General features: G+C 42.4%; 1 long non-coding RNA gene across 1 annotated transcript; it reads right to left on the reverse strand.

Annotated features, from left to right (window-relative positions):
- Nucleotides 1-3759: 3759 nt before the first annotated feature.
- On the reverse strand, nucleotides 3760-5972 carry LOC124706578. The gene is made up of 3 exons (XR_007004482.1): nucleotides 5712-5972; nucleotides 4639-4740; nucleotides 3760-3976 (listed from the first exon to the last, which is right to left on the reverse strand). It is a non-coding gene; the product is annotated as an uncharacterized LOC124706578 (long non-coding RNA).
- Between the last annotated feature and the right edge of the window lie 21423 nt (nucleotides 5973-27395).

Consider the following 27395-nt stretch of genomic DNA (forward strand, 5'->3'; position numbering starts at 1 on the left):
CCGGCTGCCAGCTCACCTTCCTCTACGAGGGGGACGGCGAGATGATCGTCAAGGTGTTCTACGACACAGCCTGCCGCATGCACTACCACACCGACGAATCCGGCTCGGACACCGATAGTTAGAACTTAGAGTGTTCTTTCTTTGCAGCGAATCTAGCTACGGGCCAGATGAAGCCAGTAGTCAAGGTTTCTGGATGTTCGCCTCATCGGTAGAACCAACAAGGGCACCATCTCCTCCCACTGGATTTTCCAGTTTGGGTGATTGGGTGTGCTCTCGAATGTTCTTTCTTGGCAGCGAACATACGGAAATCAACACAACTGGCTTCTTTTTAAAAAAAAATTATATTTGTGTCGACCATGGTTCAAACTATGTGTTAGTTTGTGTAAACCATGTTCCAAACTATGTGTTAGTTTGTGTAAAATCATGTTTCAAAACGTAATATTTGAAACTATGTTTAAATGGAGAAGAGGGAAAAGAAGAAGAAAATTGCGTCGCCACGGTGGAGCAGACCCCAAACTCAAACGGATGCGCGGACAAAAAACGTCTGCAGCGCGACGCAAACGGACGGTCGCGGACATTAAAATGCGTCGCGTCGGGCTGGAGATGCCCCGAAGGGATTGACAGAAAAAGCGCCTCAGGTGAGGTCGACCCACCACAGCCGGTCGCCGAGCGCCAGTACGGCGTTGACGCGTTGTTCGTGTCTATCTGCATTCCCGGCAAACCAGGCACAGTGGCCGGACCGAGCAGCTCTTGGATACTTTTATAAAAAAACAATTAGTGATATGCTCATATGCTAGCTGCACAGCAAGTCATCAATATACAGCATTGTATGTATGTTTTGTAAATCTCAAACAAGCCAGAAATTTAGAGCAAGGTTGAATATATCTATACCTAATAATAAAAGCAAAAGTGTTTCCGTGGTTTGGTTTGGTTTGGTCGTCGTGCACTTCGTTCGGTTCAAAAGGAAACGTAGGAAGCCGGTATTTTCTGTTTCTACCATGATCGCGTCTGACCGTGTCCAGCCAAGATCGATCCATTGACGAAGTTGGATTCAGTGCTACCTACGCTACCGTGGCCTACTCGAATTCAGAACGCACAGCAAGATTTACACGTGAGTTTATCAAACAGAGTCCCGACTAAACCAATACACGGTAGCTAACCAGGCTAGGCCTGCATCGTGCCTTCTCTCTATATATATGTGCGCTCTGCTCGTTAAGGATAGATGGATTTAGGTCCCCAGCCATGAACAACTCTTGGGGCGGCGGCAACAAGGGACACCAGCCGAGTAAAAGGAGGTACATGCGGTGACGATAGCTGGCTTCCGAAGGCACTGCCCTGTAGACGCATCCGGCTCTAGCTCGCCGATGTTGAAGTGCCAAAAAGTGGCGCAAGATGACATGGCCGCGGCAGTATGATTCAGGATGATGCCGGTAGAGGGTAGTTATCTAATCCTCCCAAACGGGTGCAGTCGAGTCGACCAAGAACATCGTCGGTTGTGCGCACTTCGTCGTCGGACGCCTGCTCTGGAACCTTCCCTGCTGCCTATCATTGATTCGCTAACCTCATGTCATGAGATATGATCAGAGTTTAGAGGGAGTCAGGTCTTCTTCGTTGACAACGAGATGGTGATCAGCTCCGAGCGTAACCATTGCCCGCTCATCAGCACCCCCTGTGCGGAAGAGGGAGAACGAGATGCTGGAGCAGCACACTCACACTTAGTGCACACAAACTGACAGAGGAGGAACATGAACTCTTAGAGACACAAAGTTTCTCTCTTGGGCTCTTGGTTGTTGCACACATTCGGACTTATGAGTATATAGTTCAGAGAATACATAGCGATTACATCGAAGGCAGCGGAATTTGGATAAATGGTGACAATTACCAGTGGAGTATCTGGTTGTAACCTTGCCCAAATAAATTCAGAATGTTTACTTGGAGAGTGGCACATAATTTTGAAAACCAACCTGATAAAGAGAGGGGTGATTTTAGAAAACAATAAATGCCCTTAGGCGTGTTAACGAAGATGGACTGATGGAGGGCACCATTTTGTGAAGATCAAAGCAGTCAAAGAAATTTGGCATGGACTGGGGATGGCGCAATGTAGATGTGAGATTGAGAAGGAGAGTACTTTTTTTCACATGGAGTACTATCGGAGCTATTTATAGAGATAATATGGGAGCTGCGGGAGGATAAACGTGTTGAGGTCTTTAACTTTTGGTGACATATTGGTGGAACAACAGAAATAATATTAGAAAAGGTTAAACTCGCACGTCAAATCGGTTTTGGGACGTAGAACCAAGTGTTGTATAGTTGAATATCTAGAGTCTTTTAGTAACATAAACGAGTTGTAGAGTTTAGTCGCGATGGCTCATATTGTCGGTGCAATTGATGTATTGCGCATAGTGGTAATTAATCAAGGTACAATTATTCATCTTGAGCCATCATAATTAACAGCATACAGTATGTTTTTTCAGAAATAAGTTTAGAGAGGGCACCATAAAAATAGCATACAAGAAGAGCAATAAAAACTCACTTAAATTGGTAAACCATCAAACTGTGATTGTGGTATATATTCTTCTAAATCCTAACAATAATACCAACAGCTCTCGTACTTCTCGACATATATATATGACCTACCTTTTCATTATTGCTTGTGAAATTGGTTTGTATAATAACTTGCTATACAAGTAATCCCTCCTAGACAAATATAAAATTAGACAAATGCCAGAGTTTACACCCTACAAGAATAGAAATCCAATAGGAGAATATGAAATTTGATCATTGCTACATTGGGACTTAAGTTTGTCTCTTTTCTTTTCTTAGATGCACACTGAGGCATGAAGCGCAGATGATGGTTGATCGATAGTGGCAGATTAAATTAGAAGGAGATTAGCAGGTGTAGATTTGGAAAGAACTTTAAAAAGAGTATAAAATAATAGATTAAATGAAAAAATATATAAAAGAGTAGATGAAATCAAAATATATTTAAATTTGAAGATTAACGTGAAAGGGTAAAATGAGGCTAGAGTTATGCCGATTGACTCCCGGGCAAAATAAAAATTGTACTAGCAATTTTTTAAAGTTTGTTTTCTCCCGGTGCAACGCACGGGCATGTTTCCTAGTATTCTATAATGTAAATACCACTGTTTGAATATACAATGCATACCAAAATACAAGCACCATCATATCCTCTCATCCTTTGATCCATATGCAACTCAACACGTTGAGTACTGAAATTTTCTGTCTCTGCCAAATGGAGTGACATAGGGCGTGTTTGGTTAGGTTGATTATCATGCTTAGCCAAGCCAGATTAAACTAGATCATCTGCTGGGTTAACACCAGCTGTGAGGTTCTCCATCGATGCCAGGGGCATTCCATCTTTTTTTTAAGAAAGAAGTCAGATTCAAGAGTTACTCAATATTGGTTGTAATAACATATTAATATGGGACAGAGGTAGTAAGTTCTAACATAAATGGCAGTCGTGAACTGGTATTCTTTACAACCCATGTCGATATCAACTAAGTAACATTTAGGCCCAGGAACAATTCATTTTCTAGTTATGCAGAACCATCTAATAAGATTAAGAGGGTGCATCCACTTCTTATCATCAGCATAGAAACACAATACACGCCAGTTTAATCCGATCTAACATATCCAAATTTGCATGCATGATGAGCAAAGTGAACTTAAGATAAACAGACAAGTGTTTTTAACATTTTGCACACAAGAAAGCATAATTTCTTGCAAGTAACATTGCATTTCTAAGGGCTGCCATCTAAACTGCTGTGAAATGTATCTCAAAAATTTATAAGAACATCCAATGTTTCAAAGGGGAATTGCATCAGCAAATAAGCAAGCCCAGAATTGTCCCGGAATTCTCCAAAATGAGGGTCCATGTCCTTCAGGTGCCACCATCAACGTTGCTCCATTCCAAAAAAAAAAACACCAACTTTGCTGCCATTCAAATTTAAGAAATCTGCAAGGAAAAAGGGGTAAACAGAAACATCAACAGCCTTCCGGATGCTTTGGTGATGACATACTTGATAACATTTCAATTTTGGTGGGAAGTAAATTTATAGCATCGTCACCTGGTAAGAAAGAGCATGCAAGATACTTCGGTTCAGTTCTGATTCGGGATAACTATTTCAGGATACTGACTAGTGAAAGACAAGAAACCTACTGTGGTGAAAAAGGCAGTTCATGGTTAAAATCACACGAGGTAGACGGTTGAAAGCAGTTAAGCACCGAAGGTAATATGTAAGAAACATATTCAAGCAGCATCCTTTATTCCCTTGAAAATACACATGATTGGAGAAAAGAAACCATTCTATGATGTAATCTGCTACAGACCCCCAATTTGAGTATACAATCGAGGACCTATAACAACATCCTACTGTCATAGCCACACGAAACTCAACATGATTCTAAAAAACGAGGAGGAATTAAGGATAACAATAGTACTGTAGTATATCAACCACTTCAACATAGTGACTTGGAAACATGGCCAAATTATTTGTTTCTGCAAGTAGACATTGCACGAGCAGTGTAGGAGAAATGCAGAATCATGATCACGAAAACTAACAAATATGACTAAATATCAGGTATCCAAACAAGAAAAAATGATTTAAGAGGGAGTACCAAGGATAAGCGTGCTTCACTTCTTCTGGTCTTTGTCTACACGAACCAACGTCTCCGCCAAAGTATTCTTTGTGCAATTGGGTGTCTTTCTCGGAAGTGCACCTTCAATTATATCCACAGATATAAGAGCTTAAACCATAAATAACACAGAATAGCGAGCTATACATGTTTTTGGTTACAGCAATAACTGAATTGGGAAACACCTTTATAGGCATTTAACATAACAACTGCAAGATATATGTTGACATTAAATAGAGAAGAAGAGCATTTTTTTACTCTACAAGATATGCAATCCAATGTCCAAAGCAATAAACAGAATACATCTGTTATCTAGCAATACCAAATTCAGCCTCCAGTATCCCAAAAACAATCACTGCTGTTAATGGCATAGTTAGTTCTGAAATGTATGAGCCTATGTGCAATGGTTAACTCTACACAATACATAAGATAAGATATCAGCGACCAAATCAGAAACTTCAAACAAATAAATTTGTATTAAAAAACCAATCAATGTTGCGACAAAGGTTCCAAGCACTGAAGCATATGATTTGAAAGATACATGTTTCTTGGTTACAATAATCATTGAATTGGAAAACACCGTTTAGGCATTTAACATAACAAGTGCAAGATATATGTTGACATTAAATAGAGAAGAAAACCATTTGTTACTCTACATGATATACAATCCAATGTCCAATATGCAATCAACAAAATACACCAGTTATGTAGCAATACAAAATTTATCCTCCGGTATTCCGAAAACAATCATTGTTAATAATGGCCTATTTAGTTCTGAAATGTATGAGCCTATGTGCAACGGTTAACTCTACACAATATTTAAGATAAGATATCAGGGACCAAATCACTGCGTTCCGAAACGTCAAACAAATAAATGTGTGGGCATTAACAAACCAACCAATGTTGCGACAAAGGTTCCAAGCACTGAAGCACATTATTTGAAAGATAAGCTAAACTGAAAACCTATGCAATCTAACAATTATAGTACTGCGACGAATTTCAGAGCTGCAATATCCAATGTTTGGAACAAGCAACTCAGAGGATCATATGTATACCTGCAGCAGGGACATGGCTTGATTCAAGCCATGTTGGGAGCACGCACGGGAGGAAGAAAGCGGTGTTGCAAGGGCTCAGGCCTGTGATGCTTTCTGGAAAAGCTCTCTTTCCCATCACCTCCCCGTTAGCCATGTCCATGGCAATAACATCGTGGCCAGACTGGTAATACAGAACATCGGCGTTGAATGGATCTACAGCAGCAATCCACGGCATGTCCTTTTCCAGCGGTTTGCGTTGGTTGGGCAGGACTAGCTTAACTGTCGTCTCGCGCGTAGGCTTCCAGCAGCACCCCTCGCCGTCGAGCGAGAACGAGCTGACCACAAACTCCTTCTCAGTGGACACCTCGATGTACCGCAGCTTCCCCTCGCTGACGCCCATGAGCCGGCGCTTGCCCAGCATCAGGTTCTCGCTCGTGTCGAAATCCGACAGCACGCCCCGCGGCAGCTCGACGAAGCGAACCTCTGGCCGGTCGCTGAAGGGATCGACGGAGAAGGCGCCCCAGGTGACGTCGACCCACCACAGCCGGTCGCCGAATGCCAGCACGGTGTGGTTCGTGTCTACCTGCATGTGCTGCCAGCCGGGCCACATGGACGGAACAAGCAGCTCCCGCTCGTCCCACTCCCCTGTCTCGGACAGGAACCGGCGCAGGACTATGCCGTTGTCTGCTGCCCGGCAGCTGAGTTGAGCGACCGCGTATCGATCAGGCGGGCCGTGGGAGCCGTCGGAGGACTGGGTGAGCAGGCCGAACACCGTGCTCGTCCTGGCGGCACCCATGGCCGGGACCGGGAGGCGGAAGATGTGGCCGCTGAGAGGGTTGCACACGAAGCGCGCGACGTCCAGCTGGAAGGAGGCGCCAACCGCGGCCAATTCGACTTGGATATTCCTGTCCAGGGACTCACGGGCGCCCGGAGGTCCGGGGGGGAACAGGTGGCGGGCCTCGGCCAGGTCGAGGAGGAGGAGGCCGTCGGAGCTGGTGGCGCGCACGCTGGCGGCGGCGAAGTCCATGCCGTCGGCGAGGTGGGCCGGGACGGAGATGTGGGAGACGTACGGGGCCGCGCCGAGGTGCAAGGACGCGCGCGCGCCCGGCGACGGCGCCCCCGACGCGTCCAGCGCCGCCCTGCTGTAGACCATCGCCCAGGGAGGGCGCGAGGCCGCCGTGGAGAGGGAGCGGTGGAGGGGCGCCGAGACGGCGCCGGCGACGCGTCGGAGCATGCTTCCCGAGGTGAAAAGGGGAGGGTTTTGGGCAGCTTGAGATTCTCTCTTTCTGGAATTGAGCAGTCTGCGGTGCCGTGGTGGGGAAAGAGAAGGGGTTTGTTGGTGCACATGGACACGGTTCATGCGACTCTGAGCAAAAAGGAAGGGGTCCCCTGTAGTCCCCGTCCCGGCTCTGACCAACAGGATTGGTACCGTGTAGTAGAAGCCTAGAAGGTGAGTTCGAATTTCGAAATCTGAAGCCCTCATGTTTCAGGAATAAAAAAACTCAACCTCAGAAAAAAACGAATAAAAAAACTCCTGTTTCAGATTACTGTGAAGAAAACGCGGGGGCGTTTGGCTGTCTGGATCCGAATCGTGCCTCATTGGCTCAGCGGTGCAAGGGTACCTGTGTTCGGAACGAGTCACCGAAATTGGCATGTTATTTGGTAAGTTGGGCTGCATGATTTTGATAAAAAAGGCTTTTTGTTTGTTTGGCTGCAACTAACACCAAGTCTCGATGGAGATGAGATTACGATTGTTCATTATCAGGCATGTCTAAGTTCACCTCTTCTCTACGATTGATAGCCTTACCATGCTATCACCTCCCATCACATAAAAATCAGTTCATGACAATTGCAGACTAACGAAGCTAGCAGTTCACAAAATCAGCCCTAGCTAGTATAACTGGTAGTTTATAGCGATGCTCCCTAGCTACTACGAATGACGGTTTATCATCACGGGGTAGTTCAACATACGGGGATCAAATTGGGGTTCGAGAAAACAGGGAATGAAAGGGGATTAATCTTCTTCTTCACTTCTTCACTTCTTCATTTCTTTACTTCTTCTTCTCAGATGGTGGTGTTGCCTCTGGCTTTCCACATTGCGTCTGCTCACTCTTTCTTCTTCTCCTTCTAGGCATCATTCTAGACTGCCTCCACACCATGGTTGGTCTCTACTTTTCATCAAAAGTGATTTTAGAGACTCCTCAAAAAATATTTTTAGTACAGAGGGAGTCTCCCAACTTCAAGAAACGGTAAAGACGTCCAAACTCGAAAACGCAATAGAAGATGCATGCGGATTTCGTTTTCGGTGAACTTGGGCTTGTTGAAAAGCTAGCAACAAGCTCAAAAACCTCACACGGAGAAATACCAAGAAGCAATAGGGATATGCAAAGTATGCAAATGATTGAGCTCCCTAGGATGATGTGATCAAGTTACACAACCGAAAGCCCCTCTTGATATTGCGGCTATCTATCCTATAACCCGGTCTCCCAACAACCACCTTGAGACTGGTAAAAGGAAAATCTAGCAAGGCCATACCTTTGCCTTGCGCAATCCGCTTGATCTTGATGACAACGCTTCAAGTTCCATCAAGCCGGAGTGCATCACTTGATCATTGTTGTTTCGTGAAGACTCATGATTTGCTCCCACATACGTCATTATGGGATAGCTTCATTAAGAACATCTTCACTTGTCCATTATCTCTAAATGGATGGCAAGTTTCAAGCATATGATCTTCTTGAGGTGTCCATCTTGAACTTGCCCAAATTAACCTTGATGGCGATCACCACTTGATCTCATCCTCGCATGGGCTACATGATCACTTCCTTTTGATGTCAGCCCATGGAAAGATACCTAACCTACATAGACAACACAAGAGCACATATATGATGGGTTAGTTCATAAATCATAATTGACAAGACTTACCATACCACATGACTTCACGTGGCATATTCTTCATGCTTCATGTGTTTACCAAACTTGAATCTATTATTCACTCTTTGTATTGGTCAACCTTGTATCTTCTCATGCTCTATCATACTATCTTGAGGTGTATAAAGAACTTTGTATTTGTTTGCATGCTCTAAATCTTAGTCAATCCAAGCTCAACTTATGAGTCTATCATGACACCGATTTAGAGCCATATCTTGAATTCTTTACTTGGAATCAAGCAATCATCTTGATCATTCATTGCTTAACACATAAGCTAGAGCATGGCTAATATTGAGTTCCACATAAGAATTCCATCTTCACTTCTTCTTCTTGATCATATCACATATATGTCTTCAAATCGATGATCTTGATGCCAATACTCAAAGTACGTATATCTTTTATCTTCATGGCATCCATACTTGAATCCAACACATGGACTACAAGCTACCTATGAAATATTCCTTCATATAAACTCAATGAAAACATTAGTTCATATGGGTTGTCATTAATTACCAAAACCACACATAGGAGCAATGTACCCTTTTAAGAGGAGTACTCTTATTGCAGCGATGTATTAGGGTTAAATAAAAAATGGACCCGGGGGCTATATGTGGAACTCCAATCTTTAATCATGTATTGAGCATTATCCTTAATTAATAGATATATATGTGTAACTCTAATCTTTGATCATGCTTTGAGCATTATCCTTAATTATTGCTTTGTTGTATTTATAGCATTAGAATAACTTGTAAGTCTTTGTAGAAACTATGGAACAAGACCTAGAAAAGAAATACATCATCGAGGACATTATCCATGATGATGAAGATGTAACCTCGCTTTATCTAAACCAGTCCAGTGAGGGAGACGAGCAAAACCGTGGAGATGGCTCTGGTCAGGGAGATGAGCAAGACCAAAGAAATCGATGGCTCCGGTGAGGGAGAAGGCGACAACTCCGATGAGGGAGAAGCTGACGGCGAGGTGTATATATATTAATTAACTAAGCCTCCAGATTTTTGCATATACATATATTAACGTGATGCCTACGCACGCTTCTATTCTTGTAGACAGTGTTGGGCCTCCAAGTGCAAAGGTTTGTAGAGCAGCAACAAGTTTCCCTCAAGTGGATCACCCAAGGTTTATCGAACTCAGGGAGGTAGAGGTCAAAGATATTCCTCTGAAGCAACCATGTAATTACGATACAAGAAGTCTCTTGTGTCCCCAACACATCCAATACACTTGTCAGATGTATAGGTGCACTAGTTCGTCGAAGAGATAGTAAAATGCAAGTGATATGGATGAATATGAGTGGTAATAACAATCTGAAATAAATATGGCTGCAAGTAGACATGCAGTAAAACAGTAAATAAACGGTGATTCGATGTTTGGAAACAAGGCGTAGGGATCATACTTTCACTAGTGGTCACTCTCAACAATGATATCATAGAGAAATATAAATATAAGCACTTCACTATGCTACTCTGAAAGACTCTCCAGCTGGATAACGAACACTAATCCACTGCGTAGGTCTGCAAAAGCAAACCTTAAAAATGTATTCCCAAGTACTAATGAACACCCCGCGCTGCACTTTGAGCGTTCATAGGCGGTACTAACACACCACAATTTTCATAGAGACATCCAACTGAAATCATAATTCAGTGAACAAGTATTCTGTGAAATATAGCCTAAGAGACCCACACGGTGCACACACTCCACCTTTACACACGTGGGACAAAGGAGTCTCCGAAGATCACATAAGTAAAATCCACTTGAATAGCATAACGACATCTTGACTACAAAGCTCATGGTCACATAAATATCACACCATGGGAGAGAGACATAGACCACATAGCTACCGGTAGAGCCCTCAGCCCCAGGGGAGAACTACTCACTCCACATCGTGGGAGTCAGCAACGGCGATGGAGATGGCGGTGGAGTCGATGGAGATGGCTCCGGGGGCAATTCCCCGTCACGGCAGGATGCCGGAACAGAGACTTATATCTCCCGAATCTTGTCTGCGACGGCGGCGGAGCTACGGAAATTTTCGTGGATGGAGGCTGGTTGATTTAGGGTTTTTGCATCGGGAGCTTTATATAGGTGGAAGGGCGAGGTCAGTGGAGGCCTGGTGGCCCCATACCACCCCTAGGTGCGGGCCAGGGCCAGGCTGCGCCTAGGCATGGTCTAGCCACCCTGTGGCCCTCCTCCGTCTCTTCTCTAGACTCCATCTTCGCTCCGGGAAAAATAGGAACTTTGGCTTTTGCTTCATCCAATTCCGTGAATATTTCCTGTACAACTTTTCTGAAATACAAAACAGCAGAAAACAGGAAACTAGAACTGTGATATTTTATCAATAGGTTAGTGCCGGAAAATGTATAAAAGTGCCATGAAGTGTAAACAAAACATATAGCAATTGGTGTAAAACAAGCATGGAGCATCAAAAATTATAGATATGTTTGAAACGTATCAACATCCCCAACCTTAACTCATGCTCGTCCTCGAGTAGGTAAGTGATAACAAAATAATTTTTAAGGTGACATAAAGCCAACACAATCTTGATCAAGCATGTAAAGCATTGTGAGCTGGGATCAAAGTACTCTAAACATAGGCATGATAGATATAATTCAATAGAACTTAGCAACTATTTTATAACATGAAGAGTAATTCAAACAAAGGATCGTGAATAATAGTGCATTAAGCAACTGTTTGTTTATGAGCATAGATAAAACATAGCAAAGTGGTACTCGACAAGTCCTTTATGAAGTAGCAAAACATAAATGCTAGGACACCTTTAAAGTTCAAAGGGTGACTAGATACAAGTAATTTAAGAACAAACAATAGCACAATCATGAATCAATCAATAATAATTTTGGGACTATACACATTGCACTAAGAATGACAACTATGCTCTCTTAATTGGTGCATAAAGAAGAAGATGAAGACTCAACGTAAAAGTAAAAGAGAGACTCTTTGCAGAGTAAGCAAGCTTAAAAAGTTTTATAAACCTTCCAAAAAGTATGGTACTCATTAGATTTGAGCTCTCATTGACCCTATCATAAGCATCTTGAATTATTAAAGTTAATGTGAGTCAAATATGAGCTATATGCTTGCAAATAACAAGTTGAAAAGCTCATGCCCGTTGAATCCGAGTACCTAAACCTCATGCTACTCAACTTAGGTCCCAATAAGTTCTTGTCATTGTAAGTATACTTGTATCATTGAGAACCGCCAACCGGACACCTCTTGCCCGATGATATGGAGGTACTCTTGTAAGAGCAATCCCATGCCAAAATGACAAGACAAACAGACAATGAGCATCTCAACAATTTTTTATTTACTATGGGTATAGCTTTTTATTGAAAATGCTTCATAGAGTGCTCAGTATGGCTTAGTTGTAAATTTCCACCATGAATGATGCATGGCTTAGATTAGCGGCCCAGGCGTTTCTCTAACTCATATACAAACTCCATGGACTTACAAGTTTCTATTTTATTATGCACTGCTTGGCATCCATAAACAAAAGAACATGACATCAACTAAATATAGGTGCAATGTCAAAAGTGTTCCCCATGAAAGCATGATTCTACTAACTCTCAACTTGCAATTTGCAAACATATAAACTTCATAAGATAGACACAATGATCAAGTTTATTAAGTGCAATAAAGTAAATGTGCTGTCAAGTTCATGAGAGTTTTACTGACTAATTTTCTCATGCCAAAATTTAATTTGGAAGATAAATAAAAACATGATGAATTACTTGGAATAGCAATAATGCTACTAGGTAGATATGGTGGACAACATTGGGAAACTTTGTTTAATGGTGGTTGGATGCACGAGTAGAGTTCATACTCAGTACAGGCGAAAGCTAGCAAAAGACTGGGAGCGACCAACTAAGAGAGCAACAATGGCCATAATCATGCATAGCGACAAAACATTATCAATCAAAGCATAAAGTGATATTACAAGTCAAAAACTAAATGATCATAGAGGCGTTAGTTGACTGGTTATAGTCATAACATGGTGTAAGCATGCGCCAAGTCAACCCAATAAAGCATCAAAGGAGAATACCACAATATTATGCTTTTATGATGGAAACAACACATGATTCATTCAATGACACATTATGCACTCTCAGCCATTTGAGACAAATCATGCTATAACAATAAATACTAAGCATATGTGTATGGGTATTTTGCCCTTATCCATTATTTTGGTAACAATGACACCGTGCTAGAGTATTTGGCCTAATACATGTTTGAAAGCATAATCCCAGGTATTAGCCAAAGAGGCATAAATGGTGTATCAAAGGAACAAGAAGGCTAAAGGAGACCCCCACTTCGACAACAATCAAAAAGGGGTCTAAAGCAGGCATCCGGTCAGAGGGCCGGTTGGACCGGCCCGTGCGCCGGCGGACTCCGGTCTGCCGCCCGGTCGACCGGGCGCTCCGGCGTCAACCGGTCCCTATGCTGATGCCTGCCAGGCGACGTACTGGAAGACACGGAGTTGTCCCCGGTCGGGGTCCGGTCTGCCTCCCGGTTTGGACAGGCGGGTCCGGTCCCAGGCCCGGTCAGACCGGGTGCATGACCGGGCGCTCCGGCGCCGACCGAGCTCTGCGCTGACTACAACCGGCGGGAGTACTGCGCGACATTTCGAGGCTCCGGTCGGGGTCCGGTCTGCCGCCCGGTTTGGACCGGCGGGTCCGGTCCCTGGTCCGGTCCGACCGGCCCCTGCGCCGGACGCTCCGGTATGTGGTCCGGTTGACCGGGAATGTCGGGAGAAAGCTGAGTTGGCAAGTGAGCAATGACCAGATTTCAAGAAACACTATAAATACCTCTTCTCCTACCTCTGAAGGGGTAGGCACTACACTACAAGCTGTCCTTGAGCTCTCTCTCTCATACTCCATTGCTAGAAACACCAAAAGCCTCGGATCTACCTCCTTCACCCAAACTCAAATCCCTCCGGGGAAACGATAGAGGAGGACCCGATCTACTGTTCTACCAAGCCAAATCTCATTTCCCCTTATATTCATCAAGAAGCTTGCTCTCTAGGGTTCCTTGAAAACCCTAGGTGGGCAAGAGTGGTCCGGAAGCATCCGGGCTGTGGATTTGCTCCTGACAAGATTGTGAATGTTTGGAGGCTACCTCAAAGTCTACCACAAGTGAGTGAGCTATTCCTTCGTGGGATAGGCTCCGGAGAATAGGGTGAGCCTTCGTGGCGTGGGGAATCCTTCATGGGACCTCCACCCCTCCAAACGTGACGTACCTTCTTGCAAAGGAAGGGAACACGGGAATGCATCCTCGTCTCCGCGTGCTATCGGTTATCTCTAACCGAACTCCTTACTTGTGATATAACTGCCTGTGAGAGCCTTCGTGCTTGAGTTACTTGTATTCTCATATAGGTTGCTTCACCTAGTTTGCATTAGGCTCATCTTTATATTCCGCAAAGCCTAATATTGCAAAGAAAGAATTAAAATTTGTAGAAACCTATTCACCCCCCTCTAGGTTTACCATCTCTGAACTTTCAATTGGTATCAGAGCCTGGACTCTTATTAAGGGCTTCACCGCCTTAAGAGTGAGATGGATAAACTATTCGAGGGTCTAGATGAAGTCTCCAACCTTTCAGTTAAAGAAATGAAATCTAGATTCTTGGCATATGATGCTGAGAAGAAGAAAAAGGAGGATGATCTACAAAGCCAAATGGCAGAGATGACTGCCATGCTTAAGAACTTGACTAGTGGGACTCCTAGTGCGGTTTCGGACTCTCAAGGGAGTTTCCATGAAGTCAACCATGACTATCCCAAAAACACTTCACCCATGCCTCATATAAACCATAGTGGGAATGTTCCCCATTTTGATGGAACTCACTTTCCTTTTTGGAAATCTGCTATGAAATCTCATATTTGCAGCTCCAGTGTGGAGTTATGGAGATCATTGGTCATGGATACCGGGAGCCACATGATCCCGCTCATTTGTCCTCCACCGAATTCTACAACCGTCAACTCAATGCCTCCGCACGTGACAAGATTAGGAGTGGCATCAACCGCAAGCTCCTTGATCAAGTCAATGACATTGACTCCGCTAAAGAGTTGTGGGATCGGATCGTAGTACTCCAAGAGGGAACCGATTTGATTCAATCAGCTCTTTATGAGTCATCAAAGCAAGAGGCCACCATGTTCATGATAAGAGAAGGAGAATCCATGGCCGATGCCTATGCAAGGCTTGGTGCTCTTAGAGTGAGGGTCAAGGGACTTGGAGTTGAGAAGTACAATGACGGCTTCGAGATGAATGAAGCATTCATAAAGTCCAAGGTCATTGCTATGATTACAGTCAAGCAAGAAGACACCAACCTTGCACTCAACTTGCAAATCATTACCAAGAGTGCTGATCTGAACTCCGATGATCTAGTCTCCTATGTGGCCGCCAATGAAAACATGGCCAAGACAGGAAAAAGGCTCATGGCGATGAACCGTGTTGATGAAGCCTCACGCAACCATGAAGCGTCACACAACCTTGCTCTCAAAGCTAGAGTTGACCATGGAAGAGAAGAAGACTATGACATTGAAGAAGATGAAGAGATGACTTCAACTAGTGACATTGCTACCGACTTCGCTTTCTTTGCCAAGAAGTACAAGGCAAAGTTTCCAATGCTCCTCAATGACAAAAAGAAGAAGAGAACTTGCTACAACTGTGATGAAGATAGCCACTTTGCAAATGAGTGCCCTTATGAGAAAAGGGTAGACAAGCCAAAGTTCATCAAAGGGGTCAAGCCAAGATTGAAGCCAAACCCAATCAACGATCGATACAAGAAGAACAAGGGAAGAGCCTTTGTTGGGGCCGAGTACTTGTCCGATGAAGAAGAGGAAGATGAGGAGAAGGAGGCCGGAGTGGCCGGTTTGGCTTTCTCTAAGCCCGGGTCACTCTTCACATATGACTACTCCAAGGATTACTCCACGGATAATGATGTTGGTTCTTCCTTCATGGCAATAACAACTCAAGATGATGACTCCGATGACTCTCCCCCCTCTACAATTGTTGGCTCTTGTCTTATGGCAAGAGAAACCAAGGTAATGGAATCTCCACCTTCTTTATCTAGTGTTCTTGATGATGAAACTGAAAATCAAGAAGAATTAATTGTGCTTAAGGAACTTTACAATGTTAGATGCACCCTTCGTGGTGAAGCTCTTGTCAAGTTTGATTTCTTGATGGACTCCCTCAAAGAAAAGGATGACTCCATTGAGGAATTAGAATATCATTTGAATAAAGAAGAATAGAGATTCAATCTCCTAAGACAAGAGCTAAAAACCGAAAGGTGCATATCTCAAGGCCCTAAGCAACAAATTGAAACTTATGAACTTGATAAAGTTAAGGACCTAGAAACTATTGATAGGGCTCAATCATTGACCCAAGAGCTCAATGCCTCAAAGGAGGAGCTTGAAGTTGCTCATGCTTCTCTCACTAGGGATCTTGATCACCTTGAAAGAGCTAACAAGCTTGTTAACATGAGCTCAAGAAACTTGGAGAGAACCATGATCTTCTTCAAGAAACCTACAAGAAGGCTCTTGGATCAATGAAGGATCCCATTGTTGTAGAAAAGGTTGCTAGTTCCTCCACCTCTTTTACTAGTGAGCATGCTAAGCTTGTTGAGGAACATGTTTGTTTACAAGAGGAACTCTCTTTGCATGTTGAGACCAATGCATATCTTGAATCCTTGGTGACCAAATATGGTCTCGACTATCATCCTAATGAATCTTCTTGTGAGCAAGCATCTATTCTTGAGGAAAATGTTAGGTTAACAAAGGAACTTGCAAAGTTCACCACCGCCAAGAACAAGATGAGATTGGATGACCTCTTGAGTAAGCCAAGGTCAAACAATCTAAAGTTTGGACTTGGATATGCTCCCAAGTCCTACAAGAAAAACAACTACAAGAAGGAGAAACCCGCTCAAGATAAGAACAAAAAGGTCACTAATGATGGCAAAGCCTCAAAGGGCAAAGCCACTAGTGGTGACCACACGGGGCCAAACAATCACTATGCTTTATTTGTTGATTATTATGGTGATGTCTATGCTAACTATGTTGGCCCTCGTAATGGCTATGCTTATAGAGAGTACTCAATTTGGGTACCAAAAGATATTGTTGCCATTGCAAAGGAACCCATTAATCGATGGGTTCCAAAATCCTCTACTTGATTTTGTAGGGGTATTCCTCCGGTGGTCCAAAATGGGTGTTTGATAGTGGATGCACCAATCATATGACCGGAGGAAGAGGTGTGCTTGATCAATTCATTGAAGATATCAACAAGAAGTCAAGCATCACCTTTGGTGACAACTCAAAGGGAAAGGTACTTGGGTATGGCAAGGTGGCAATCTCTAAGGACTTGTGCCTTGAGACGGTCATGCTTGTTGAATCCCTTGGCTATAACTTACTTTCTATATATCATCTTGCCGATGCCGGTTACAATTCATATTTTACTAATTATTGTGTGAAAGTCTTTAGGAGTGACAATCTCAAATTGGTCCTTGTTGGATATGTGGAGAACAACCTTTACGTGGTTGACCTCTCGAAAGAGAGCTCCTCTCCCTCCACATGTCTAATGGCGACCAAGCATGACGAAGGTTGGTTGTGGCATCGCCGCCTTGGTCATGTCAACATGAGAAATCTTAAACAACTCCTAAATGGTGAGCACATTGTTGGACTAACCGGCATTTCTTTTGAGAAAGATCGTGTATGCAGTGCATGTGTAGCCGGAAAACAACTCAAGAAGATTCATCCTATCAAGAGCATCGTCACCACATCTAGGCCTTTGGAGCTCCTTCATTTGGATCTCTTTGGGCCATCACATTATGATACTCTTGGTGGAAGCAAGTATGGACTTGTCATTGTTGATGATTACTCAAGATACTCTTGGGTCTTCCTCCTTAAGTCTAAGGATGAGACCCATAGAGAGTTCATCACCTTCGCCAAGAAAGCTCAACGGATGTATGAATCCGAGATCAAGGCGATTAGGACCGACAATGGCACCGAGTTCAAGAACTACACCATGCAAGAGTTTGTTGATGATGAGGGCATCAAGCATGAGTTTTCGGCGCCATACACCCCTCAACAAAATGGTGTTGTTGAAAGGAAGAACCGGACTATCATCGAGATGGCAAGAACCATGTTGAGTGAATTCAACTCACCCCACAACTTTTGGGGAGAAGCCATCTCTGCGGCCGTCCACTACTTCAACCGGCTCTTCCTCCGCCCCTCCACAACAAAACTCCATACGAGCTTCTCACAGGTAACAAGCCTAACGTCATGTACATTCTTGTCTTTGGATGCAAATGTCTTGTTAAGAACAACAAAGTGAAGCTCGGTAAATTTGAAACTAGAACTATTGATGGCACATTTGATGGATATGCGGGAACTCCCACGCCTATAGATACTACAACAACTCCACTGGGGCTATTGAAGTATCTTGTGACGTGGTGTTCTTGGAGGATAATGGCTCCCAAGTGGAGCAAGTTGTTCCATGTGTTTTAGGTAATGATGATGATCCTTCTAATGCCATCAAGCTTATGGGCATTGGACACATCCAGCCCACAGAAGTTCTGTAGGGATTCGTAGCATAGAAAACAAAAAAAATCCTACCGCGAGAACGCAATCCAAGCCAAGATGCAATCTAGAAGATGGGCGCAACGAGGGGATGAACGAGACTAACCCTTGAAGATTTCCAAAGCCTACAAGAGGAGGCTCTTGTTGCTGCGGTAGACGATCACTTGCCGCTTTCAAAAGCGCGTAGAAGATCTTGACGGTGCCACAATCGGGCAGCACCTCCGTACTCGGTCACACGTTCGGTGTTGATGACGACGTCCTTCTCCCCGTTCCAGCGGGCAGAGGAAGTAGTAGATCCTCCTCGGAATCCCGGCAGCACGACGGCGTGGTGGCGGTGGTGGTGAAGATCTCCGACAGAGCTTCGCCTAAGCTATGTGGGAGAGAGAGGTAGGAGGGAACCGCTAGGGTTTGGGAGAGGGGGCGCCGGCTAGGGCAGCCTTGAGGGGGTGCGGCCATGGTGGTCTTGATGTGGCCGGCCAGCCCCTCTCCTCCCCTCTTTATATAGGTGGAAGCCCCAAGGATTAGGTCAAAGTCTCCGAATAAGACGCCAACATAAACCTTCCATATGACCAAACCTAGGGGGAGTGGGACTCCCCCCTTTTCTTGGTGGGGTGGCCGGCCACCATGGGGAGGAGTCCACTTGGGACTCCTCCTCCCTTAGGCTGGCCGGCCAAGGTGGGTGGAGTCCCTCTGGGACTCCACCTTCCATCCTTATTTCTTCCGGACTCTTCTAGAACCTCCTAGAACCTTCCAAAGAAAATACCGGATCATTTTCAAACCTAGAAAATGACTTCCTATATATGAATCTTATTCTCCGGACTATTCCGGAACTCCTCGTGATGTCCTGGATCCCATCCGAGACTCCGAACAAAACTTCGAACTCCATTCCAAATTCCATATCTACTTAAACGACATCAAACCTTAAGTGTGTCACCCTACGGTTCGCGAACTATGTAGACATGGTTGAGACTTCTCTCCGACCAATAACCAATAGCGGGATCTGGAGATCCATAATGGCTCCCACATATTCAACGATGACTTAGTGATCGAATGAACCATTCACATACGATACCAATTCCCTTTGTCACGCGATATTTTACTTGTCCGAGGTTTGATCATCGGTATCACTCTATACCTTGTTCAACCTCGTCTCCCGACAAGTACTCTTTACTCGTACCGTGGTATGTGGTCTCTTATGAACTTATTCATATGCTTGCAAGACATTAGACGACATTCCACCGAGAGGGCCCGGAGTATATCTATCCGTCATCGGGATGGACAAATCCCACTTGTTGATCCATATGCCTCAACTCATACTTTCCGGATACTTAATCCCACCTTTATAACCACCCATTTACGCAGTGGCGTTTGATGTAATCAAAGTACCTTTCCGGTATAAGTGATTTACATGATCTCATGGTCGAAAGGACTAGGTAACTATGTATCGAAAGCTTATAGCAAATAACTTAATGACATGATCTTATGCTACGCTTAATTGGGTGTGTCCATTACATCATTCATATAATGACATAACCTTGTTATTAATAACATCCAATGTTCATGATCACGAAACCATGATCATCTATTAATCAACAAGCTAGTTATACAAGAGGCTTACTAGGGACTCCTTGTTGTTCACATAACACACATGTATCAATGTTTCGGTTAATACAATTATAGCATGGTATGTAAACATTATCATAAACACAAAGATATATTATAATAACCATTTATTATTGCCTCTTGGGCATATCTCCAACAGATCTCCCACTTGCACTAGAGTCAATAATCTAGTTTACATTTGTAAAGATATAACACCTTGGCCTTCCGGTGCTTTATCATGTTTTGCTCACGAGAGAGGTTTTAGTCAACGGACCTGACATGCTCAGAACCGTATGTATTTTGCAATTCATTTGCGTCTTCACGCATCACTCATTTTCCAATTGAGTCGGCATTTAAATATGTTTGGTCTTCTGGTGGAACCTTAATTCCTTGGTCTGAAATAAGTCACTAATATTGTCACACACAATATAGCTTCAAAATTCTGACATTATCGGAACTACACCAAGTTCTCAAAGAACTTCTTGACTTTAACATCCTCAGTCATTGTCAAAACAATGACATAATCTGCCTTCGTTTGTAGAATCCGTCACAACATTTAGAACTCGTCTAAATCTAACATAGACAACTTCTATCTCATTGTGCTACCTTTTAAACAACACTTAGTCTAATTTGAGATTGAAATTTTATTTTCATATGTGACAAAACAAATATCGGTGCAACACCTTACAGTGATTTGTTTGTCATTTCTCCATACAAAACTATATATATATCCTTGGTTCTTCTTAAGTACTCAAGAATATTCTTTATTGTTTTTCAATGATCATCACATGAATCATTCTGCTATATGCTCCTAACTCTTTAGAGCACAGAACATCTGATTTTGTACATATTCTTCGTGATCTAAAATCACTCATGTGTTTTTACTCATCGAGTGTCAGATACACTTAAGTCTTGTTAAAACTTCACATGACAAGAACATTTTCTTAATATTTCTATATTGAACTATTTCAATATCTATTCTATGTACTTTGACTTAAACATATTATGTGTTTCAATCTATCTTCATAGATCTTGACACAAAATTTGTTTCAGTCCATACCCTTTCATTGAAGTTAATTTCTCAATGAAACCTTTTAAGCAAGTATATAATTACATCATTTATAACCAACTATATGTCATCTACATAAGTATTATAAATATGTCTCAGCGCTCCCACTTAATTTCTTGCAAATGCAAGCCTCTTCATCGTCTCTGATGAAATCAAAAACTATTTGACTATTTCATCCGGTGAAGATTCCAACTCCGCGATACTCACTTCATCAAATTGAAGTTTGTATATCTATCTAGTATTCCACGGATCAGCAAAACTCTTGGTTGTATCTTGTATACACCTTTAATACACACTTCTGATAAGTAATGTATTTTGCCATCCTACTAACATATCTCATAAAATAAATATGTAGTGATTACTAGAATAATCCATATAGACTATAAGCATTGCTACGGAAGATCTAATCTTGTCGTAGTCAACTCTTTGAACTTTGTCGTAAACAACTTTTCGACAAGTCAAGCTTCTTCAAGGATATTTCATCCAAGTCCATCAATTTTATAGATCCATTTACTTTCAAAAAATATTCATCTATCTTGGATTTCATGGCGTATAGCCATTTTAACGGAGTCGGGGCCCATCATAACTTCTTTGTTTGTAGTTGGTTTATCATTGTTCAAAATCAATCCTTTGTCCACAAATCATTTATTTGATCACAAAGTAAACCATACCTACAAGGTTCAATATGTACTTCGATCTCCATGGCTAAAACACTTTGTAGTCATGGGAGCCATGATCGTCGTGGTCGCTTCTTGAACCAATTTCCGATGTTGCGCTACTCTGATCATTATGCTCAGGTTCATAAACCTTATCAAGTTCTATTGTCCTCCCACTCAAATACTTCGCTAAAAAACAATTTCTTGGAAATAAGCAAGTAACATTAACAAACACTTTTGTCGTTTACTTCATAGTGGAAAGAATTTCCAATCAATTCTTTGGGATAACCAACAAAGACATTCATCTGATTTTGGTTGTAAACTTTTAGACCAAAATTTAAAGAAAGGACTATTAGGGTTTATACCCATGCCGTAACCTGTATGGTGTCATTTCAACGGATCACGATGATGCTCTATTTAGAGTAAAAGCGGTAGTCACTAAATCATAATCCACAAAAATATAATGGCATCATTTTATCTCATCATTAATCCAACAAGGTTTGGATACGTCTTTCGGATACTTCATCATCACTATGATATTCCAAGAAACGTGAGTTGTAGAACAACTTCATAACTCTCTTAGATGTTTGCTAAAACTCGTAATTCAAATATTTCCACCATGATCCAATCATAGATATTTGAATTTTCTATTACGATGATTTCCACTTCATGCTGAATTTATTTGAATCTATTCAGATGTTTCAAACTTCTTCCTTATCGAATATATCCACATATATATACTCAATTCATTGTTGGAAGTTTTCATGTAGTGGAAGAATCTCCCGCACACAACTATGCCTAGTGAACCACATACATCATCATGCATGTTTTCATTAAGTTAGTTGCCCGTTCAACTCTTGGCCTATGAACGGTATTCCAGTCATTCTCTTTTTAGAAAAAGATTTGCAAGCGCCAAATGATTCAAAAATCAAATGACTCCAAAAATCCATTTGCATGGAGTTCCTTCATGCGTTCCTTTCTAACATGACCTAAATGGCGGTTCCACAAATAAGTGGAGTTCAAATCATTTGCCTTATGGCATTTTAGTGTCAGTATTATGTGTGTGTGTTTCACCATTAAGATTTATAATAACTTATCCATCGTACATGGAGTAATGTCATAATTTGAACAACTCATTGTTTTTATTTGACCAGAGCAAAATAACAATTATTAAGTTCTTTATTATAAATTCTAAGGGCTAGATAGAATGCCAACAATGAACATAATAACACTTTATTTTTGTTGCAGACGTGCATTCCTATCATATTCCTTGTCAGTCACTTAGGCCATTGTATTCTTGTATTGCGTTGTTTTGTATGACATCTCATACCAACCAATATGGTACAAATACCCAAGAATTTCATTATGTGACCAAACAAGGAATACATCCATAACATGTATATCATTTATATACACCTGAGCTAGACTTTCTAGTCTTTTCTTTCTTTCTGCCAATAAACTTTTGTAGTTTCTCTTTTAGCTTTCCTCTTTATTCAGAAAAACACTTCAACATCAATAACTTCTAGGTTTGTTGGTAAAATACCAATAACCTTGAGGTTCTTACTTGAAGTTGATCATCATATGACAAGTGTTCCGGATTTCACTATTAGTAAACTTTTAATATGATGAACAATTCCACTCATAATTTTATCCATCATATCATGACGACTTTTCGAGACCATGTCTGTACATGCTAGGCTCGTAAAGTATAACCTTAGTATTCGCATGTGCAAATCTGGCTTGCACCCGTTGTATGCACACGTAGAATCTATAACACCCGATCATCACGTGATGCTTCGAAACGACGAGTCTTAGCAATGGTGCATACTAAGGACGATCACTTCATGGATATGCGAATATCGTTAGTGCCCCAATAGTTGGAGGATTGGGACGCCTGGCGTCTTCAACCTTCATACATTCCCATAAAACTTATGAGTTTATGTAGTCTCACCAAATTATATTCTATCATCTTGTAATAAGGTCTTAGATATCACATATATCTCATACCTTGATTATTTCTAAAAACTAAATTTTCAGCTCCTTACTTTTCAAACAGATTTGAACTTCAAGTTTCACGGAGACAAGATAACTTTAGGTACTAATTGAAACCATAGCTCTTTGAATCAACAATGTGAGGTTTACTAAAAGTTTGCAATATGACTTAATCATTTCTTGATTCTTTAACAATATGGTACCAGTCCATAAAGTTTCTTATCAGATATTAACAGTATTTCTATCTCAATTATAAGACTAGAGCATGGTAGAAAAAAAAACGGATGCCAATACTACAAAATTAATTCAAAATACTACTCAGACTATGTTCATGATAATCAGTTCATGTTTTAATCTAATTACTAATGAACTCCCACTTAATACAATATCCCTCATAGTTGTTAAGTGGTACACGATCCAAATCCACTACACCAAAACCGATCATCACGTGAGATGATGTAGCTTCAATGGTGAACATCAACATGTTGATCATATCATCCATATGACTCGTGTTCAACCTTTCGGTTTCCGTTGTCCCGAGGCCATGTCTGTACATGCTAGGCTCGTCAAGCAAACCAAAGTATTCCGCGTCTGCAACATGGCTTACACCCGTTGTATGTGAACGTTGAGTCTATCACATCCGATCATCACGAGATGCTTTGAAACGACGAACTATATCAACGGTGCATACGAGGGGAGAACACTTTATTATCTTGATATTAATGTGAGGGATCATCTTATAATGCTACCGTCACGTTCTAAGCAAAATAAGATGCATAAAGGATTAACATCACATGCAATTCATATGTGATATGATATGGCCCTTTAGTCTTTGCGCCTTTGATCTTCATCTCCAAAGCACGGACATGATCTCCATCATCAACGGGCATGATCTCCATCATCGTCGGCGTAGCGTCAAGGTCCATGGCGCCGTCTTCATGGTTGTTCACCTCATGTAGCAACTATTACAACTACTTTGAAATACTACTCAACATGAAATTTAAAGACAACCATAAGGCTCCTGCCGGTTGTCACAATACAATAATGATCATCTCATACATATTCATCATCACATCATGGCCATACCACAACACCAAACCCTGCAAAAACAAGTTAGACGTCTCTAATTTGGTTTGCATATTTTACGTGGTTTAGGGTTTTCGAGAGAGATCTAATCTACCTACAAACATGAACCACAACGGTGATACTAGTGTTGTCAATAGAAAAGTAAATTGAATCTTCACTATAGTAGGAGAGACAGACACCCGCAAAGCCTCTTATGCAATACAAGTTGCATGTCGAACGAGGAACAAGTCTCATGAACGTGGTCATGTAAAGTTAGTCCGAGCCGCTTCATCCCACTATGCCACAAATATGCAAAGTACTCAGACTAAAGACAACAAGAGCATCAACGCCCACAAAACCATTGTGTTCTACTCGTGCAACCATCTATGCATAGACACGGCTCTGATACCACTATAGGGATTCGTAGCATAGAAAACAAAAAAATTCCTACCGCGAGAACGCAATCCAAGCCAAGATGCAATCTAGAAGATGGGAGCAACGAGGGGATGAACGAGACTAACCTTTGAAGATTTCCAAAGCCTACAAGAGGAGGCTCTCGTTGCTGCGGTAGACGATCACTTGCCGCTTTCAAAAGCGCGTAGAAGATCTTGACGGTGCCACAATCGGGCAGCACCTCCGTACTCGGTCACACGTTCGGTGTTGATGACGACACCCTTCTCCCCGTTCCAGCGGGCAGCGGAAGTAGTAGATCCTCCTCGGAATCCCGGCAGCACGACGGCGTGGTGGCGGTGGTGGTGGAGATCTCCGACAGAGCTTCGCCTAAGCTATGTGGGAGAGAGAGGTAGGAGGGAACCGCTAGGATTTGGGAGAGGGGGCGCCGGCTAGGGCAGCCTTGAGGGGGTGCGGCCATGGTGGTCTTGATGTGGCCGGCCAGCCCCTCTCCTCCCCTCTTTATATAGGTGGAAGCCCCAAGGATTAGGTCAAAGTCTCCGAATAAGACCCCAACATAAACCTTCCATATGACCAAACCTAGGGGGAGTGGGACTCCCCCCTTTCCTTGGTGGGGTGGCCGGCCACCATGGGGAGGAGTCCACTTGGGACTCCTCCTCCCTTAGGCTGGCCGGCCAAGGTGGGACTCCACCTTCCATCCTTATTTCTTTCGGACTCTTCTAGAACCTTCTAGAACCTTCCAGAGAACATACCGGGTCATTTTCAAACCTAGAAAATGACTTCCTATATATGAATCTTATTCTCCAGACTATTCCGGAACTCCTCGTGATGTCCTGGATCCCATCCGAGACTCCGAACAAAACTTCGAACTCCATTCCAAATTCCATATCTACTTAAACGACATCAAACCTTAAGTGTGTCACCCTACGGTTCGCGAACTATGTAGACATGGTTGAGACTTCTCTCCGACCAATAACCAATAGAGGGATCTGGAGATCCATAATGGCTCCCACATATTCAACGATGACTTAGTGATCGAATGAACCATTCACATACGATACCAATTCCCTTTGTCACGCGATATTTTACTTGTCCGAGGTTTGATCATGGGTATCACTCTATACCTTGTTCAACCTCGTCTCCTGACAAGTACTCTTTACTCGTACCGTGGTATGTGGTCTCTTATGAACTTATTCATATGCTTGCAAGATATTAGACGACATTCCACCGAGAGGGCCCAGAGTATATCTATCCGTCATCGGGATGGACAAATCCCACCGTTGATCCATATGCCTCAACTCATACTTTCCGGATACTTAATCCCACCTTTATAACCACCCATTTACGCGAGTGGCGTTTGATGTAATCAAAGTACCTTTCCGGTTTAAGTGATTTACATGATCTCATGGTCGAAAGGACTAGGTAACTATGTATCGAAAGCTTATAGCAAATAACTTAATGACATGATCTTATGCTACGCTTAATTGGGTGTGTCCATTACATCATTCATATAATGACATAACCTTGTTATTAATAACATCCAATGTTCATGATCACGAAACCATGATCATCTATTAATCAACAAGCTAGTTATACAAGAGGCTTACTAGGGACTCCTTGTTGTTCACATAACACACATGTATCAATGTTTCAGTTAATACAATTATAGCATGGTATGTAAACATTATCATAAACACAAAGATATATTATAATAACCATTTATTATTGCCTCTTGGGCATATCTCCAACAAGTTCATACTGATGATCGAAGTGATGGAGTAGAAGTATCAAGCACGGCTCAAGTGGAGCCTAGCTCAACTCAAGCCGGCCGAACCATCAAGTGGAACTCAAGAACCATCCTCCACTCAAGATGAGTCACATTCCGAAGAACAAGAAGAAAGTCCTCATTCCACTGAGCAAGACCATGATGATGATCAAGAGACATCCTCAACTCATGATCAAGCTCAAGTGGTCCCTCATGATCAAGTACTAGCAAGAGATGAGTTCATTGATCATGAAGGAACCATTCGGAAGATCAAGGCCGCTACAAGGGCAAGTGACATGAAAGTAGATCAAGTCCTTGGTAGCATCTCAAAAGGAGTGGTAACTCGTAGACACCATGCATTACTTATCACTTATTGTCAACACCAGGCTTTTGTGTCTAGTTTTTTACCACTCAAGGTACATGAAGCCTTGGTTGATCTGGATTGGGTAATTGCCATACAAGAAGAATTGGAGTGTTTCACTCGTAATGAAGTATGGTCTCTAGTTGAGAGACCCAAGGGTCATCGCATCAATGTTATTGGGACCAAATGGGTATTCAAGAACAAGCAAGATGAGAATGGCATTGTCATACGAAACAAAGCAAGGTTAGTGGCGCAAGGGTTTGCCCAAA

The sequence above is a fragment of the Lolium rigidum genome, chromosome 4 (genome assembly GCF_022539505.1).
Source record: "Lolium rigidum isolate FL_2022 chromosome 4, APGP_CSIRO_Lrig_0.1, whole genome shotgun sequence".
Lineage (NCBI taxonomy): Eukaryota > Viridiplantae > Streptophyta > Magnoliopsida > Poales > Poaceae > Lolium > Lolium rigidum.